Here is a 20689-nt window from a genome sequence, read left to right as displayed (position 1 = left end):
AGCTCTTATTCACATATTGCAAGAGAAGACTGAATGACTTGAAAAGTAAAGACTTCAGAGAGCCAGTGGGAAATCATGCACAGAAATAAACATATAGCTGTGGCCTGGATGATCATTAATGGCATATAGCCTGCAAGGATACATGGAAATAAGAGTCTTCATTTTGAAAGGGTCAGAGGAAAAAAAGACACATACAATTAAACCACACAGTGCCATGAAATATAATAAGCTCTTCCTAAATACTGGATAAAATAAGACAGGCTTACACAAGCATTGCCACTGACACACTCAGAGGGCTGGAGCACCTCTCCTACAAAGAAAGGCTGAGAGAGTTGGGGTTGTTCAGCCTGGAGAAGAGAAGGCTCTGGGGAGACTTTATTGCAGCCTTTCAGTACTTAAAAGGGGCCTATAAGAAAGATGGGGAGAGGCTTTTTAGCAGGGCCTGTTGCAATAGGATGAGGGGTAATGGTTTTAAACTAAAAGAGGGCAGATTCAGGCTGGATGAAATTCTGTACAATGACAGTTGTAAAATACTGTAACGGGTTGCCCAGAGAAGTGGATGCACCATCCCTGGAGACATTCAAGGCCAGGCTGGATATGGTTCTGGGCCACTTGGTCTAGTTGAAGATGTCCCTGTTCATTGCAGGGGGAGTTGGACTAGGTGAACTTTGAAGGTCTGTTCCAACCCAAACTGTTCTATGATTCTGTGATTCTATGATTTTAGTACCTAGAGCACCCCTGAAAGTTGACAGATAATACTAGGTTGACTTTGTCCTCCCTAAGCATTGGACTGTGCCATCTAAATTACAATTTGGGAGGCACAAAGGAAGAGGGAATATCAATGCTAATTTAGATGTTATTCTGAAACATGTCCTATAATAGCCCTCACCCTCTGCCAACATTTATAGATAGCCTAAGAACACTAGCCCCTGCATTTGGGCTTCTCAAGATGTCTAAAGTACGTGAATAACTTTATAGAATCAACATCTGAGCTGTGAGGAAATTTGGATCACTTGATAAAGTCCAAAAATACAGTTATGCAATTTCTCCAGCATAGATCAACAGACCTAAACATGAAGTGAAATCACAGGGGAAGTCTTCCCAGAGAGAATCTCTGGGTTAGACTTTGATCTGATTGATCTTATGCTAATATAAATTATTTTTCATTAATTTATATTAATAAATTCATTAATAAAAATTTATTTAAGAAGGGTGGTTTTAATGTGTCAGTGTTCCCACACATACTTGGCTATTCTCAGAACTACTCAGGCTACATTTTGATTGATGATAGGAACCAAACACGAGCCTGCATATTCTTGACACTAGATGTACAGCAGCTGTTTTTCAGGACCTCAATTCCACATTGCTGTAACAGCAGCCTGAACTGAAGCTGCACAAACCTCTCATCTGCCCTGCAGGACATGATGCCAAGTTCTTCTCCAGGAAGGGGTATTTTCTTATCCTGATACTGGCCAGTGGATGTTGTAAGAGAGAATATATGGAATATAAGATAAGCAGCATACTCATCAAACTATACTGCAATAGGTGGATTTTTAGCAGCAGGTACTCAAGGTTGCCAACAGGATGCAGTCACAATGTGTGTTCCAGGGAGGTTTGGGTCAGAGGATGAACTAGTGTATATCCCAGTTGGTGCCCCATACATTTCACTATTATAATAATATCTTGATTTAGCATGTGTTGTTTCTGAGGGCTTCTAAATAGTTGCTGAACTAACTTCACCGTCTTTTATTACAGAAACCTTCAGTTTATACCCAATAGGGTATAAATATTGATTCTGTAAGTTTGTAAGGAAACACTGTGGGAAAAGGATTGCTGGGAGACACTGATTTTGAACTTCACATTTATGCCATTTCCTCCTAACTTGATATGAAAAATAACCAATCAAATTCTGCACTCAGTCAGATTCTTGTAAGTAGAACTTTTCTGGCTTTATACAGATGTAACCAAGGACCGAACTGAGTTCAAGGCATTGCCATGGAAAGTTAAATGGTATTTGGTCATATTAGTTCAGTTGCTTCAACTTGCCCACTGGCACCTCATTCAGAGGAGAACAGATAAGATACCATCGTAGTTTAACTCCAGCAGGCAACTAAGCACCAGAGACATTTGCTCACTTCCCTGCAGTGGGATGAGGAAGAGAATTGGAAGGGTAAAAGTGAGAAAACTCGTGGGTTGAGATAAAGACAGATTAATAGGTGAAGCAAAAGCTGCGCACGCAAGCAAAGCAAAACAAAGGAATTCATTCACCACTTCCCATCAGCAGGCAGGTGTTCAGCCATCTCCAGGCAAGCAGGGCTCCATCGAATGTTAATGGTTACTTGGGAAGACAAATGCCATCATTCCAAACATCCCCCTATTCCTTGTTCTTCCCCAGCTCTATATACTGAGCAGGACACCATACGGTATGGGATATCCCATTTGTCAATGGGGGTGAGCTGTCCTGGCTGTGTCTTCTCCCAACGGCCAGCTCGCTGATGGGGTAGAGTGAGTAGAAGAAGAGGCCTTGACTCTGTGTAAGCATTGCTCTGCAGTAACAAAAACATCCCTGTGTTATCAACTCCGTTTTCAGCACAAATCCAAACACAGCCCCATACTAGTTACTATGAAGAAAGTTAACTCTATCCCAGCCAAAACTAGCACAGATAGCTACTACAGCCTTTATGGATATTTCTAGGTGGAGGAGATCTGGGGAGGGTCAGGAGAAGAGATGACTAAATATTTACAATGAATGTGATGTTCCAGTTCACCTTCAGGGCTACTGTGAGGCTTCCACAGATCTGAGAAGATGGTAGGATTACTTACCATATCTACAATGTCTTTTCATTATCAGCTTTCTGAATCTGCAATTACTCTTGTGGCAGCTGTATAACTCTCATTTGTCCCATCCTAACTATGAAGAGATAATTTTTCTATCTTATACAAAATAAATGACAGGTTAAGCTAAACTTCTAAAAAAAGTGATTGCATTTATCACTGAATTCTGACTGTTCAGAGTATAAAAAAGGCAGTATTGACTACAACAGTTGTAAAAAAGTAAAACGTTTCTTACCTCATCTGGCCTTAAACTGATGTCTTTACTGAAAAGTCAGTTCTTAGTGCAAAAGTGTTATGAATGCCATTCTGGGAAACCCTTATTTACACTCAGCATTATGTAATTCTAACAACACTGTCTTTTACATTTTACAAGATACCTAATTTTTTAAAGTCATCATATGCACATTAAAAACAAAGAGACAGAATCCAGCACACAAGTGTCTCACCAGAGAGAAAGAATGCCTAAATTATGCACAGAGGACAATAGTGAACTGAACCTTTCTAAGCCCACTGAATTCAGAGGTGCCCTGAATGAACTTGCTGGCTTAGTGTTGGTCAGTGTCACCAGCTGAATTAGGAACCTATATTTGAAAGTGGGACTATTTCCCACTACCTCTTCTGGAAGTGTATTTTTAGCTCTGAATGTCTAGAAAGTCCTCAGCATCACCTCAACAAGTAATGCCACATCACCATTAATTTCTGCAAAGTTCTAATATAAGGAGCAACTATGGAAAACAAGACTCTTGGCTGAGAGAAACTGATGTTATAATTAAAAAAACCATATCTGGCAAAGCAAAAGTGGTGATGATATGAAAAGTAAATAAGCACAGGAGATAATATAAAGATGCTGAGTTGGGCAGGAAATGATTTCTAATATCAACTAAGTCTCTCTTTTATAATAACTCATTCCACTGAAATGGATGCATTTAAATTGCTGTTTAGGTACCCTTATTCACTGCTGCATAGAGCATATTAGTTTAAATGCAGAGTTCGTTTAATTCTGGCTAGGTCAGTAATTGTGTTAATGAACAAGGTGTACCCTCAACCATTTGCGTTAAGATGAATAAATGCTCATTTGTGAAATAAAATGGCTTTCTTTTTGTAATTTCATTGAGGCATACAAAAAAAGGAAGTGCTGATCCCGTGCAGGCTCAAGTGAAAAGTTGGATGCCATGAAAGTTTAAATTAAACACAAGACAAGTTTCTCATGCACTATAAAATCTGTGACTGCCATAAACCAAAACCCTGCCTAACATCCATGCATTTTAAGTCTCAGCAATAAATGTTACAAAAGAAACAAATTAATTATTGTTTGCTTAACTAATTAATCGTGTTGTTATAAATATTTTAGAGAGTTTCCTTTTTCCCTCTGGTAAATTCTTGTTACAGAAAAATTACTTCAGTACCAATTATTTATAAATAGTTTTGATTAGAGCCTTCGTATTTTCCATGAGTGTTTGTACTCTGAATTGCTGTACAATGAATAATTATGAATTTAATCCTGTAGTGAGAATGTCACATGTATAAACAATTATTTAATTCACTGCAAAATAGATGACAAAGCTAGCTAGGATCTTTTCAGGATCTTTTGTAATACAACCCAAACTTGAAGAATTCTTCTTTAAATCTGCTATCTTATAATACAAGCCAATTTCATCCATTCTCAAAGGGCCTGATTCAAAGCTTTGAAACTAATGCCCATCAGTTTCTTCATTATTTCATAATAAATCACAGCGTGATCAGTGAATTCTGTGAGACACTTCTGTGTTTTCTGCATCCTCTGTAAAGAGTGCACCGGAAGCCAGTTCGATGTATGATTTGGGGCATGGCATGACAAGTTAATGCAGAGGACAAAACCACAGAAATGAAACTTAACTGATGTATGAAAAAGGTGGGAGTGGGTTTAGAAGTGTGGTAGTCTTGTAAAAGAACTTGTATTTAATGGCAGTGGTGCTGATGTGCTTACTGACTAACTTGAACACTGGCAGAGTGTCGAACGTGGCTGCCTTTCGAAAGCAGAGATGGGGAATGAGAAAACTGCTCTATCAGATTTCTCACTGATGAAATGGTATGTATATCTCTGAAAGAAGATGCTATATCTATAATTGTAATAAAGGTGCTTTCAGTTTTGTAAAAGAGAAGAAAAATGTTCTTTAAATAATTAATAAATAAGTTAGGGCTTTGTCCAGTAATGCAGAAGATCTCTGTTCTGTTTGTAGCAGTGACACATACTTTAAAGGCGAACTACTAAACTAGCAAATTATTTATTACCTGGGTCAATCTCCCAGCTGTAAAATATGTTTAGCAATGGAGGCAAAGCAGCAAGATGCTATTATCTATTTTTTGATGATGATGATGGAAAGAAGCAGGAAGAGAAATGAATTGTGATATGCAAGTAAAAACTGAAAAAAGTATGTAGCAGGGGACACTAAAGTGGAAAAGGACAAACAATTGGCAAAAAGTCTATGAAGGAAGAGAAATACGAGCAAAAAAGAACAAGAAGCAGATAGGGAAACAGCCTGGTAAATAAAGTCATTTGATTCAGATACTAATTTACAGTAAAAGTATGAAGTCTCATTAAATACACAACTATAATGCAAAGGAATACTCTCACAAAACTTGTTTTGGCCAGATGCCTATGTTACCGAGTCCCATAAAACTCAGTTAAGTTATGTCTCCATTTTAAGGTCAGAAGGGCTCACCTAGGCTGAGTTCTATTCCATATGCAGTGCATTTCTGCATATGGAATATCGAACCAGCTTTCACTGTATTGAGCACAGCAGCTGCACAGAAGGAAATACCTGGGATTTTTTAAAAATCTATTTTGAAAATCTACGTTTTCCCCATGTTCTCCACACCCTTTTGGAATATCCAAACCTTCAATTTATTGAATGCACTAAGTATAGGCTCTTCTTTTATGTGGGCAGAGATCAGTCAATGTGTTCTTTAGAAGAGCTGCCAAGAACTAAACTGTCTTTGAGAATGACTTACTACAGTTTTCATTTTAAGCTCAAAACCTTTGTAGATGTTATTTTCCTCATTTAACACAAGTGTTCAGCGATAACCTGTGGATCCAATTACAATGTATTACTCAGAGGTTTTCAGTTTTCTTAATTTCTTTATGACCAACAAAAATGTTCCCTTAAGAATGTGAAATACCTTTTAATTTATGAATTCATTTGAAGAGATGCCATCATTCCACTTACTACTCATGCGTTAAATTAGTACTTTTCAATTCGTAGACTTCACCAGTGAGCCTCTGTTTTCTTCCCCGCACATAATAGGACTTCCTACCTTCCTTTCTGTCCTAAAGCGAAAAGTGAAGTCATTGCCAGTGTTTAGGCTCTAGGCAGTTTTTGGCCTCAAGTTTTTTCTCACAGTTCTTTCCTCCCCCCACTGAAGACGCAGTGATTATACCTGTGATCTGCTGACATGTCCGTGCCTGTGCATGTAGGAACCTCTCCTTGTCAGTGAGGCTCTGCCTGGGCACTAAGTACAGGAGTGTTGATTACAGTGTGAGTTGGGACTGGACTCAGTACCATAGGGCTGTGTTTCTTCTCCTGCATAACCATATGAAACAAAGGCTGTCTCGCCATCCAAGGATTTTTATTGTTATTTAATCCCCAGATTTACTAAAGTCCAAAGAAGAGAACTCACCAGCAGCTAACAGTACTATGTCCTCAATTTACTTCAGTACATAGAGCCAAGTTTCGAGGTTTGAAAATGAGCCTTCTTCCCATGAGTTTACTTCCTGTTTGGTAAATGGTGCTTTTACTCCTACTGCTACTTCAGCAGCAGAAACTAGGGTAGTTTTTTCTTATATATAGTTTGCTTGGAAAATCTTATTAAATTGTCCCCACAAAATTAATTTATTTTGGTTAAAATTACACAATGAACTACTTGTCACCAGACATTCAAGTGTTGACATGTCTGCATTTACAGCAGTGGCTCTGGTATTCTGACTTATCATATTATAGGCCAGTTGGAGTTAAGAGTATGTTTTATTAATTGAATTCTACTCCAGTTTGGTGGATCATAATAAAAGGGAAAAATCCTTATAAGCATCTAAGAAGTACAAATATATAACTCATCTGCTTATGTTCCACGAAGGATGTTGAACATTCTGAAGTAGAAAGATCAAATAGGAAGCTACAAATCATGCAAACTGACTAGATTTTATTAATAAAATCTCACAAGAGGGGATCCACGTGCTCCACTGACTTCCAAAGGGCATGCATTGTGTTTAATAGATATTCCATTCAGAGCATTTTTGTGTGTAAAAATTACTCTTTTTTTTGGTGAAATTTATCATCTATTAGGTGAATCTTTATAATCTGCACTCTCTAGTGCCTGAAACCTGTGTTGGGACTTGCATTCATCCTCATATCCAAACTGATGTAATGAGAATACAGCTAATGTGCTTAGTCCATTAAAGAACTAACACGGAAAGTCTTGGAACACAAATTTTTGTAATTAGCATGTTTGCTGACAAAAGCTATTTGTGTGTTGATGGCAAGCTGCATGCTTATTATATTTTATACACAGATGAGACTGCATGTAACTACCTTTGGAGCTGAAACATGTCTGATACTGAGCAAACTTTCCTATCCTTTAGAAAATGCCTAATGGGCATGATTGAAGAGAAATTACTTGGGTATGGATACCAACCTTCAAGGTTAAATCTCAACTCCAAGGATAAGTTATACTGTCTTTTATGAAGCTATGTTGTGTGCTGTTGCTTTTATTGCAGGGTAATGTGATGGAGCACAATGCTGCTGCTGAAGTGGAGACATCCCTTAAGTGTCTACTGTATCCATTAGGCTCTGAAAATTGCAAATTGCTGACTACATGAATTACTCTGGAACAGTTTAGCATGTGTGTAGAGTTTTCGCTATCAAAAAGCTCTAGTGATTCCACATTAGAAAGTAATTTTCAATATGGCTTACTGGGAATTTAGGCACATAAACAGATACTCAGCAGTGATATTTAATGCAGTTTACTGAATAGGTTTACAGATTAGGGACATAATTTTCAGAGCTTTGTCAGGTTCTGTCTGAACACGCTGATTATGTGCCTGGAAATTTGACTTTTCCCTGTGTATTTTATTTTCCTCTGTTCTCCATTTGGATGATAAAAGGTAAATGCAAAGGTAGGATTGTGCTGATGCAGTAGAAACATACTTCAGTGTAGTTTATAGTCAGAACCTCTGCAAGAAATAATGTTTATGCGATCATCTTGTCTTGCTGCAGATGTTTTACATTAAATTTCTTGCTATACAGTCTGCACAAAATACATGAACAGATACTATGATATTTTGCACAGAAAATTGATACAGAATAGAAACTGATGTGAAATTACAATGAGCAATTTAAGTGCAGACACAGCTATATCTAGTTGTTTCCATTAAAATGTTTATGAGCAGAATAGTAACTGAACACAACAAGGACCTGCTCCATAACCAGGTCCACTGGGTGCCCTAAGAGTATATTAACAGCAACATATAGGGTATGGATTCATTTGTACTCCACTCTAAACGGTTTTGAAACATCTTTCTTTTGATAGAAGGCAAACAACCAAACACAGCAAGTATATGATAGTACAAGTACAAATCTGTCTCAGCCAAGGAATGCAGGACAGAATGATTCTGATCCACTTGATGCCTCCCAACTTCAGTGCTCACTGAGGAAGGTTATATGACTGACAAGGCACAGGGGCATGACTGCCTGTCATGTCACATCTGGGGTTTTTATCTTGGTTTTGGCATTCAGAAATTGGCTTTAGATAATTACTCAGCTCTGGTCTGGAAACGTGTTTCTTTTTTCTCCCCCATAAGCAGATTGCCTGTTTCCTTTTCCCAAACCTGCTTTTCTTTGGCTTTGGTTTTATTTTTAGTGCTTTTAAGTAAAATTTGGCTCTTGAAGTTCATCTTTTTAATAACTGGAAGTATTTCTCTGGTTAATAAAGGTCATAGCTAAGGTTCTAGGATTAGGTATTGTTATAAGCTGCTCCACCAAGTTCCTTATAAATCATTCCCAGCAGATTCCTCTTCTAGTCATGCTAATATGATTTCAATCCAGAAAGACAGACAAATGTTATCAGGGCTTAATGAAGCAAATGCAGGAAATAATTTAACATAATACTGATAAAACTGACAGTGGGTTACATGAAATTTCTTGTCTGAGTTATGCAAATTACTTAACTTTCTATATTTGCAACATTTGCTTTTGAATCATAAAGTTTGATGTGTTAATTTTAGGGGTAAACAGATTTCGGTTGTTTTTTTCCAACTTATTGTAAGTTTCCTCAAAAGATAAATACTTTTTTTAATATATAAATTTTGCAGCCTGATTATGAACTAACAGTATTTTTACACATAGCTCTTAATTAAAAGAGGGAGAATTTTGAAGAGATCTGAACATTAAAGACAATACCACTAAGACAGAGTAATCCTGTGGAATTTGTAAAGCTCGATGTAAGCATAAACTAATAATGGGGTCTTTACCTAAGATTCATAATATGGGCAGAGAGTTTGGTAACACAGCATCTTCATTTCAGTGACTAATCTCATCCAATCTCATCAGTGACTAGTCTCATCCAAAAGAGGTCTAGTCATTGATGTCAGTGGGTACTGGATCAGACTTCAAAGTGAATGCATACACATTATATTGTAAAAGCTCGAGGTTACTTTAATTTTTATACAAGTACCTCAATGACCAAAATTATTAATTCCTCTTTTTTTGGGGGGGGGGTGGGGGGTGGGGGGGAGGAGACAGGGACAGGAGGAGAAGTAACAGATGAAAGTATAACTAGTGGAGGAAAAGGATTTCCATCATATGAAACATTTCAAGGTTTCTACATCCCTTTGAATATGAACCAACGTAAAAAGTTAAGATTTGGACTTTCTGTGTCTGAAATGCAATTCTGAAAATGCCCTCAAACTTGAAATAGCTCATTTAAGAAACTGTAATGCTTTTTTTTGACTTTGAGTTTGTTTTAATAGAAAGCATATTTCAACTTTTTATTTTACTCTACTAAATCCTATTAATTGGTCTGTATCAAAAGAGATGGAATTATAGACTTGGAACAGCACTTTATAGTTTTTCATATGAATAGCAACTAGTGCTATCACATTCTACTTAAGCTGACACAGAGAAACATAAACACGCCCCTCACAACAGGAAGAAGTTATTTTGGTGTTTGTGAAATATCTTATCCAGAGGAGCCCATAAAACAGGCAATTGACACTGCTCCTTGCCTTCATCAGACATGACACCTTCCACGAACCAGACTGAAAACGGGTGTGCGTATTATGGGGAAGGATGTAGAAGCTGCTCTTTCATGGAAAGATTTATGCTGACGGAGCCCTCTTAGATACCTTTGAAGAAAAGCAGCTGGAAAAACAAGGGCTATGGATGAATTCTTGAATTTCTTCCAGAGACAAAGTGACCCAGACTAATAATCTTACATTCCTACAGTGGCAGGAAAATGCATATGTGTGTCCCAGCAGTAATTCCCATTCACAGCTTTACATATTTTTTTCTTATGTTCGGACTCATAGGTGATACTGTTAAACAGGCACAAACCTCTGATCTTTCCCAGAGTCTAAATATTTCCAACTGTAAATCCTGGGAATGCTGCAAAAGTTATTAAATACTATGCTGAAGGGGTTCTGCAAATCAAAAGATTTTGAGCCTCTCCTTTAATGAATTTTCAAGCTGTTATCTTCCCTTCTTATTTGCACATTATCCTTTTTAATTGTCCAATTGCCTGCAAAAATTCAAATTCAGAACAGGTATTTTCAGTCTCATCCAGCCTTAGTTGTTCCCCTATTAACAGCTATGCAAAGCATTAATTACTAACTTGAACTTGCAAACATTTAAAAAATGGTTTCCTTCTCTCCTTGAAAGCATTTCGTTCACAGTACAATTTCATTCATTAAAAGCATTGAAGCATCTCAGGATACCTGCATTTCCTCCCCCCAACCGGCACAGTAAATCTTACGCTTTCTTCTTTCTTTTTTTCCTGATCTGCAAGGCAGTTAGGCTAAGGATTCTCTGCAGCCCTCTGGGATTAGAAGGTGGTGTGGGGAAGAAGCTGCAGAAGGAACACATGTGCAACTAGGAGGAGGGAAGACTGTTCTGGGGATAAAAGAATTAATTGTTGGATGTTGTGGGTGTGTGGAAAATTAGGTCACCCTAATTTTTCAGGCTATTTTAAGACCAGACAACTACTCACAAACCAGTAGTGCAATAAGGCCAGAGAGTTTTGATGTCCAGATGTCTGTGACATCTGGACAAGTGGGAGAGCTCACAGGATGTGTGAGCTCAACAGGAGAAGCTCATCACAGGAGGAGCTCAGCAAGGTTTTTGCTGGATATCCTACCCTATAAGCACTTCACTATGTGCATTTTCTGATTGATCATAAAATCTCATGCAGCTGACATCCAAAGCCAACTGAGTCAGACAGTATCCTTTACTCCTTAAACCACAAGCAGAGCCTCTCCCTGTCCCTCTCCAATGGAAATTCTTCTCCAGGAAATGTCTGATGTAAATCATGCCAAGGCAATGCCAGGGTGACTTGCTTCCTAGACTTCAAATATTTCTCTGGATTTGACTTTTTTCCTTATAATAGCAATTACTTTGGCTACGCAAAACATCTGTCCTGCTTTTTCTCACTGCACTGTAGAAACGTGACCACTACTGTATCTTCCTGGATTATTTTCTCCTTTTGTAGTGTAGGGGGAGACACAAAAAAGAATTGGTTTATTTCATTTGAGATCCATGAATGTCCTTGGCTTTGAGGCAGGCTGATACCATGTCTGCTACATTCAGAAAAGATACTTCAAAGAGCAGAGACATTTTACAGCACTTCAAGAAATTTCCCCATCTGCAATTAATGCTGCAGAAGAAACACTCAAACACAAGCAGTGCAGCACTGCAGAAAATCCAGGTGGGATGTTTAACAAACCTTACAGATTTATGAGGTAGGGGAATTATATTAGGAGCGTGGACTATGCTTTAACACAATCATTCATTGGGATAAGAGAAGCAGAACTTGCTCTGTAAGTCTGTAATTGTTGAAATTAATAACTGTGGCTCATCACTCTCTGCAGTACTACACCAATTTACTGTGCTCTTTTATCTCAATTACTTTCTGTGTGTGTCTTACATTTCTCTATTAAACCTCAGTAATTGTAACACTATGGTAATAACATTGACATATAGCGTATTATATGATGGGCTATTTTACATTATTCTGACTGCCTTATTTATATTATAATTATTAGTGTCTATATAAATGTGATTCGTTGAACTAATAAGGTTTTCAGACAACTGCCATAGCTCACTGATTTTCTTCTCTTATGTAGGAATTTACCTCTCACTGGTATTTGGATTTCCCTTCACTTTTAATGCTGGCATTTGTAGAATAAAGGCCTTCCACTTCAGCCCCATAAGTAATGATACTTAGTACCTCATTCTAGCTTGATTCCATTAAGCTGACAAAGCAGATGGGAAGTACCAAAGTTATATTTTCTCAACTAATCTGTTCTTTTGTTCAAAAGTACTTCCAAAAGCACCCATCTCACTAATCCCTGCAGAAATGATGGCCAAAACGTGATTTTTTGAAGTTAAGCAAGTTAGCACTCTGAAGTCTTGCGTAGATTTTGTGTAGTTCATTAGCCATGCAGTTCTCCTCAGACAGGAATTTGGGTAATGCCTTCTGAATGGCACAGTTACTTAAGCCTTCCCGTATCTCAGATTTGAATGAACTGTTTACCCTATCTGTACTGCAGGGACTCTAGCCTGCAATCAGTTCTACCAGAATCTGAAAGTCAGTTAAAAATGTGGTAAATGAAGGTAAGAAGTAATCCAGAAAAAGACACTACTTATAACCTCATCTAGTTCAGGTCTTCTCCACGTAGTGGCATTTTAACAGATCCTTCAAAGTACATCTAGCACTCCACTTGCTTATAAAACAAAACATACACACGTATTAGATCCGATGGTAATAAAAAGATTGAGAGAACTAATGCAAAACATTTATTTCAAAGAAATAACTACGTGATGTAAAATCCAGCTGACTCTGTCTCTGGTTCCCCTCCTGTGCCCTGGTCTAAGACAACTCAGGTGTCACCCATTTCATAGGAGGAGAACAACACTTCTCCCTGGTGGAATGGGTTTGTTTCCAGTTGCTTTGCTTTCCAAACAACTATGAAAAGAGGGGTTTCACTCCATCTGTTGTTATTTCTGAGCATTTGTTGACAGGAAGCTGTGTACAGCACTGGGCATTGCAGTAACAGTATGTTATATTTTGTGTTGGCCCTTTGTTCTTGGCATTTATTGATTTTTTTTTTTTTTCCCCTAAGGTGACCTGCATACTCTGTGTTGAACATGAAGGGTATTTATTTCAAGCTCTTTCCTTGCATGCTTAGCTAAGTTCTGCTGATGCTATATGAAATTACAGAACCACCAAGATGTCGGGAGACCCTAAACTGCCAGTGTCCACAGGTCAGAGATTCCAGTGCTGCAATTCCAAGCTGCAGTAAAAAACATTTACAAAGTCTTCCAGTGTCTGACTTACATTTCAGATATTGATTCCAACTGCTGGAAACAACCATAAACAGTGACACCACCATCTGGTGGATAACACCTCTGTAAAATGTTTATCTTTTGTAGTCACAAGTATTTATATGGGATAAAGGACTACATAACATGAGTAAGGAACAGAAACTAGAACCATCAAAGGTCTGTGTTACATTTTCCCCTTTTGTGGGTGTGATATTTTGTCATTAACGGTACAAATTCCCTGCTCTGTTTATTGATGCAATACAGATGCAAGTACACTCCTCATTGCGTCTTCTAACCAACCATGTGGGTAGAACCCATAGATAAGATGATCTTTGCACAGACAGTGACTGTTAAACTTCCCTTTAGCAGAGCTTATGCCCTACTATAGTTAATATCTAGATGCACAGCGTCATTATTAATGCAGAGAGTTCTGAAAGTAGGAGCAAACAGTAAGAAAAATGGCTATCAAGGAAATTATTTTGCAGACCAGGGAGTAATTGTGATATACCTAGCTGATTTATCTCTGTTTCTTTTCTGTCTACAGAACATTAATGCAGTGTTTTGAGTATCTTCTCAGTGGAAAGAAAATGGACAAAATAAGAACTTAGTGAAATAGCCATATGGAACTGGGATCTAGGTCTGGAATACTATTTATATTCTAGGCTTAAATAATTTGCATTTTTATTACAAAGTAGATGAGGATGGTGGACAAAGTGTAGACTAAATTCAAAGTAATACAGACACTCTTTTTCAGTGTTTGGTTTAAGAATTTGTGTTGGTGGCTTTGCAAGAATCGTACAGCCACTCCCAGACTACATTGGAAAGGAATGGGAAACAATATAGCTCCTCAAATGTCAGTTGCTAGGTAGGAGACTGTCACAGAACTTCAGTTAAATCAAAGGGGAGAACCAAGATTTGACTTGGGTTTGGAGTTGGTTTTGGTCCTTGGAAAAGATACTGTAAATTAATCAGTAGTCCAACTCAAAGTTACTTCTCGTTTTCTCAGCTGATTCAAACACAGTGGAATAAATTTATCCCTCTTGCAACTAAAGTGATTTGTTGTAGTATATAAACTGTCAGGAAGCTCTCCAGCACAGAATAAACAAACCAAATCTGTAAAACACCTAAGGCTCCCCAAGGATCTCATCTCTCAGAATCTAAATATCCTATTTTCAAAGTGCTATCTAGTTACCGTGCAGTATGCAGTCCACCCATGAGTAAATGTCACACTTTTGTACCTAAAACTCCTATTTCTGATGTCCTAAAAGCTGCTGCTTTCATACCTTCTCCGTTACTGCCCATCCTGGGCTATGAATCAAGAGAGGTGCACATTCCAGTTCTTCGCGAGCTTAAATAAGGAAATCAATTTTGCTTCATGAAAGAGAAAACTATTGGACTGGAAGATTAATGAACAATTCCAGCTGCTTTACAGCAGCAGGATCTCAGTGATTGATCCCAAACCAGACAAAAGCCTTGTACTGCATCACAAAGCTGGGATTCTGTACAAAGGGAGACTGATACATAATTTGTGCATGTCGCAAAATTGCTACACAGGTCGATATAACTAGTACTTTACGTAGGAAAGGCACAGAAATAGAAACAACCAGTCTCTAGTGAACCGGAGGCTAAAGCAGGAATGCCTGTCCAAAACAAGGCTATTACTTGCTTCTCTTCATTAACCTAAACCCTAAAACATTTGCCATATTTGAGCAAGTGAATTAAGGAGATTCTGTGATTACATCTGACAATTATTTTAGTCCAGAGTATTTTTCTGTGAAGATAAACTGTAATTATCTGCATAATTTAAAATAGATTGACAATGTAATTATATGGCAGACATTTCTGCAGTGTTGGTATTATCCTTCTGAACAAAGTGATCTTTCAGGACTGTTCTTTTGAATGGTTATTTCAAGTTAAAATAAATAAATAAATGGATGCAAATTAATATTTTAAACAAACATTTTTAATGAATGCTATCAGGTTGTCAGCTTCATGTTTAAAAACGTGCATTAAAGCCAGACCATCAGAGCAATGTAATTAAGATATGGCTTGAAGATGTAGCATCTGTAAATCATATTTAGAAAAAACCCTAAAGAATAGCCTTTAATTTGTGCTAGAAGCAAGCCCTAGCATTGTTAGTGTTTTCTTGAGTCTGAAATGTTCAGATCCAAATCCTAACTTCTCCACAATCGAGAGTATTTCTTTGTTCTTATGCTTTTAGCGTATTTGCTACATCAGTCAGTTTTTCTTTGAAGGTTCCTCCTGCTAGACTCATCTTATGAAGACAGTTTTGCCCTCTTTCACCTTCTTCTGAATCTCATGGGCAAAATTTGTGGCATCATCTTGAGATACCAGCAAATATTCAGTACATCCAGTACAGGATGCACTGAAAAACTTTAATTTGTGTAAGAGAATGTGTCTCAGAACTCCATTCTCATATGAAAAATGCTATAGTTTATTATGAGCATATCATACCTTTAAGTCATAACTGGGAATGAACTTTCATTTGGGTTCCTATGACAAGTAGGTTGATTCTGTTATTTCCGTGTATTAGTGTATTGGGTCAGTTTTCTTTTTTGTGCTAAAAAGTCTGCATGGACTATTGCTAACATTTCCTGCTACCATATTGGTGCTATGATACTTCCCCACTTTCCCTGTTTTTGCTTTTACAGGGGAAGAGAATACTGTGAATTCTGGAATAGGTGCGAGACAGCATACATCAAAATCCTTTTGCTTAGACCACATGGATCAGATCAGAGATTTAAGTGGTTTAAAAACCATTTATTGCATAGAACCTTTGTTGTAATGCTACTGTATCTTGAATATATGGGAGGATGGCCAGGGAAGAGAGAAAGGCAGTGTGGCTGGTCTGACTCAAGTACATGTAAGACTAAACCAGAACAGGCCTGGTACCTGGAAGGACACCTTAAGCCACATTTTGCCTGAGGCATGCCTCATATCTGCCTGACAGTTGAGGAATCAGATATGATCTAGAAAGCCACACCTGGCTTCCTACAGGTGCCCGGTATGCTTGAAGTCCAATTTACCGCAAACCATTTCTTAGCTTTAATGGCTTTAAGTAGCAACGTTTGAAATCTCAGTGGGCTATAGGTTTCAAAACCAAAAGGCTAGAGGAATAAGAGAAGTTGGGAGGGTTCTCATTCTACTCCTGTGTTTGTTGCTGGGTCTGAGCAATTGTAGGGCACAGCTCTCTAACCTCACTGATGTTTTGCTGAAGTTAAAAGGATTACTATTTTAAGCACTGCATACTTGTTGAAGGGTTGCTTGTTAAACATAATCACAGATACATATCAAGAAAAATTTTAAGTAATTACACAAGAAAGCACCATTACTCATTTAAAGTTAAATATTACATAAACTGGACTTTCTATATAGATTATATGGCTATATATGAAAAATTACAAAGAATAAGGTTATTTTTAGTGTCAAACTGGTATGTGTGAGCTGTGAATTGATAATGGACTTTTAGTCTGTCATCTCACATGAAATGTCTGAAGCTAGCTTTCTTGCTGTTGGCACGCAGTTACTATCCCTAGCAACTATTTCTGTCAGGACATATTATGGTAACGAATGCCATGAAAGTTGACTTAACCGTTATGTTATGTATACTATATATAGTAGTGGTATATAACAGTGACAGAGACTCTAGAATGGAGAAGTTAAAAATATAGAAACCAGAAAATATTATTTTGAAATGGCTTATAAAGATCAATTTCATACTCATTCAGATAACTTCTGCCTTCACTATGAAACTTGGATTTTACAGGAAGAATGATTTGACCTCAGTTTAGAACAGAGGAACATATTTTAGTAGATGTCAGCTTGATCTGCAGCTAATAACTGTATGGTGTTGAACAGCAGAAGATATATCCAATGTCAGCAGAGCTCAGTGAAGGTGGTGTAATCCTAGTTGTATACAGTACAGTATGTAGAATATGAAGTACCTAAGCATTTTTCAGTATTGATTTCAATACTGTAGTAATTAAGAACAGGTGCATATAAATTAGAAAAGAAGCACTCTAATTGTTACAATGAACTCCTTTACAATAAGAACTTTACATAATGAAATGCATAATTAAACATTAATGACCAAGATCATTAGTGGCAATTTTATTCCACTTACGCATGATTTTGGCCTTAGGTGAAGCCTAATGTTTTAGTAAAGCTGTCATTCATACTGCTGCTCCTTTGTTTGCTTTACAACCACATCATATTCTAGTCTTGAAAAGTCTTCTGGATATTGATTTCTAATATGGATTTAAAGGAACACTGCTTCCAGATTCAATCCTGCTTCTAGCACTAGCAACACAAGTGGCAACCTAATAAATTACACCAGAAATTATGACAAACCAGGAAATCTTGTGGTCCAGTATCTCTACAAAGCATTCGGCAGGAAACCCAGCTAAATATGTAAGTATGCAGATTTTAACATTTTATAATGCACTTTGATTTCCTCTAGCTACTTTACAAGTCACACTTGACATTTTCCATCTTTCCTTTTACGTGACCATTGTTACTGCAGTCAACATCCCACACCCTTTTCCCTTCCATGTCAGCCACTGAGGAAGGTAATGATGAAACAGCTGCTTTTCCATAGCTGCAATCTTATCATTCGAGCTCAAGCCTAGCCTAGTTTTTGGCTATTATAGCCTCAATGCAGGGAGAAGGCTGTGCAGAGTTTTGCCAGGAGGCTGCACTAGAGTGGGCCCAGCAGTTGCTGAAATCAGGCCAGACAGCAGAAGAGACCTTTAACCTGCTTGCATGCTATAATACCTGAGCAATCAATGAGAAATATAACTCACCTTTCACTTGAGCATCTGTATTTATATTTAGGTAGCTGAGGAGGTTGGTATCACAGTGATGTTTCTACTTGGTCACTAATTCAAAATCCTTGCTCTGAGAAATGGTAATTATGAAGTGAAAAGCAGGCAATATTCCTAGAACTGTGTTTTGTCCAAGCTTTGTGATAGGGAGTTGCCTTCAATGGCCACATTTCCAAGGAGTTATTTACAGTGTACTACCTGCTTTAAAAAAGATCCCATTGTTTGACCTTGTTTTCTACGATTGTTTAGTATATGAAAAGGTTGGATTTAAAATATGAAAGCTTATTTCTTCTATAACCAGTATGAAAATTAGTAACAGAAGAATCTCCAAAGGTCTAGAGATGAACCATGTAAAGCTAAATTGCTGTGGAGTGGGTAAAATGGGACAGGACATTCACCAGATTTCCAGTACTTCTTCCTATAATGTGATCAGAATATGGTCTTTCTTACCAGATTCTTACTTTACTTATGCTACTGCTTAAGAAGCTGATCCAAACATAGTGGATCACATCTACTCTTCTTTCAGTGCTGCATAGTAAACCATCTTCTCTGATTTCATCAGTCAAAATCTATTGATTATTTTTGTGCTGTTTCATGACCTCCATTTATTTCCCAAAACGCAAAGACATTTCTTTTTTTTTTATTGCATGGCATTTCTACTATGGCTTTATTTTCCATTTTCAACGTCCATATAATACTTCCTCTCAGTTCTGAGAGTCATAATTGGCAAAAACACAGCCAGAATTGCAAAAGAGCCTTACGAGATTGAGTGAGTAGGCAAATAAAATGGCAGGTGAAATTGAATATAAATAAATGATGCACAATAATCATGCATGAAATGATGAGCTCCCAGCTGAACATTGACTCAGAAATCTAGGTGTTATGACAGTTGTATGAAAAACTAAACTTAGTGCTCAGTAACAGTCAGAAAGGCAAACTGAATGAGGGTGCTCTTCCAGTGCCTGCATCTCAAAAAAAGAGAACTCTAGAAGCGGAAAATATTGACAGAGCTATGATAACCTCAAAATGCCCCAGGACTGCAAATGACTGCAGGCTGGGAAATACTAGTTGTACATGTGCATATACTCTACTTATTCCTGTATTCTTCCCTTGGCATCACAGATGGAGGAGAAATCACCTTTTGTGTGACCTAGTATAGCCATGCTACATTCCTCTTTTCAGCAGTATGTAGAGACAGGATGTCTGTATATGAGGAACATAAAGACTAGTATAGAACTATGACTGAAATGCCTCCTTTAATTACTAACACAATTGGGTTTGCTGTGTCTACAAGCAATGCTTACCTTGGTCTCGCTTTGGCTTCAGCATGGCTGAACTGCGTGTCTAACCAGGATCAGTACACTTGCTGCTGTTCCTTCCTAGGAGAGAATTTCAACATTGTCAGAGAGCTACCAATCCTTAAGATAGCTTACAGATATAGACTGCAGAATGAAGAAAACAAATTGAAGTTTTGATCTCTGTTTGGCTTGCTGTGGACCAGATGACCCTTTAATTTTTGTTTTCATAACATTAACGTAGTCTCACACTTATGTCTACTCTTGTCACTCTTGTCTTTGGCAAGGAGAATGACTATTTGTTCATAACCATTTTCTACATAATATATATAACTTTGTATATAACACACAAAAATCTATTAAACACAGAAACATAGGCAATCCCTCCAGGAGTTTCCTAAGGAAAAGACTGTAAGAAATTGGGAAGGAATATCAAGGAAAGTGTCCCCGTGTGCTTACCCAATTTCAATGCTCTTTGTTTAGACATCTCCCACTAGCTGTTGTGAGAGACTTTTGGTCCATCCTGTGAGAGTTCAGTCTCATGAGTCTCTTATTACAGAATCTATGTTTGTATAATAACTGGCAAGCAGCACTTGCAGAGTCTTTTATGAAGCCAAATAACATAAGATACTATTTTCAGATAAAAACATTGACATATAACAATAATTTAGATAATAACTGTAAATGCCTCAGTTCTATTTCAGCATCTTAATTAACTAAATATTCTTCAGAAGAAGAAAGAGATTGGGATCCTGCTCATTTTGAGTGCATGCAAAACATCCTCATTTCAGTGGGTGGTTTGAGTAGGCAAAGAACGCAGGAGCTGGCTTAGAAAACAGGTGGAGAGAGCCCATCTGTAAGGGAGAGGTCAGCTCAATCTCCAGGCGCACCCAATCTTCAGCAACTGGTGCCAAAACAAGCACCAGTCAGTGCCAGCTTCAGTGATGGTTTCTGATTAGCCATCCCATGCCCATTGGGAAAGATCAGACCCTGGAATTGGATTATGTGTTCTACAGGGAGCTGGGACAGAGAATAGGGTGGAAAGTTGATAGCAGGGAGCTGACAGCTCTGGCTGCTGAATGAGTGGGTTGATATAACTGGAGCTGTCTCAAGGCAAATTACTTCATTCCTAGCTATAATGAATTGC

The 20689-nt window shown here is 37.8% G+C and overlaps 1 protein-coding gene across 1 annotated transcript in view; it reads right to left on the bottom strand.

Annotated features, from left to right (window-relative positions):
- The window catches only part of SLC39A10 (solute carrier family 39 member 10), a 124439-nt gene that overhangs the window by 87320 nt on the left and 16430 nt on the right, over positions 1-20689 (bottom strand). The window contains exon 2 of the mRNA XM_030486337.1: positions 19552-19626. The gene's annotated coding sequence lies outside the window, so the exon portion shown is untranslated. The remainder of the gene's footprint in view (positions 1-19551; positions 19627-20689) is intronic.

Source organism: Strigops habroptila, chromosome 5 (genome assembly GCF_004027225.2).
Source record: "Strigops habroptila isolate Jane chromosome 5, bStrHab1.2.pri, whole genome shotgun sequence".
In the NCBI taxonomy this organism is placed as follows: Eukaryota; Metazoa; Chordata; class Aves; order Psittaciformes; family Psittacidae; genus Strigops; species Strigops habroptila.
This window is presented reverse-complemented; position numbering and strand designations above follow the sequence as displayed.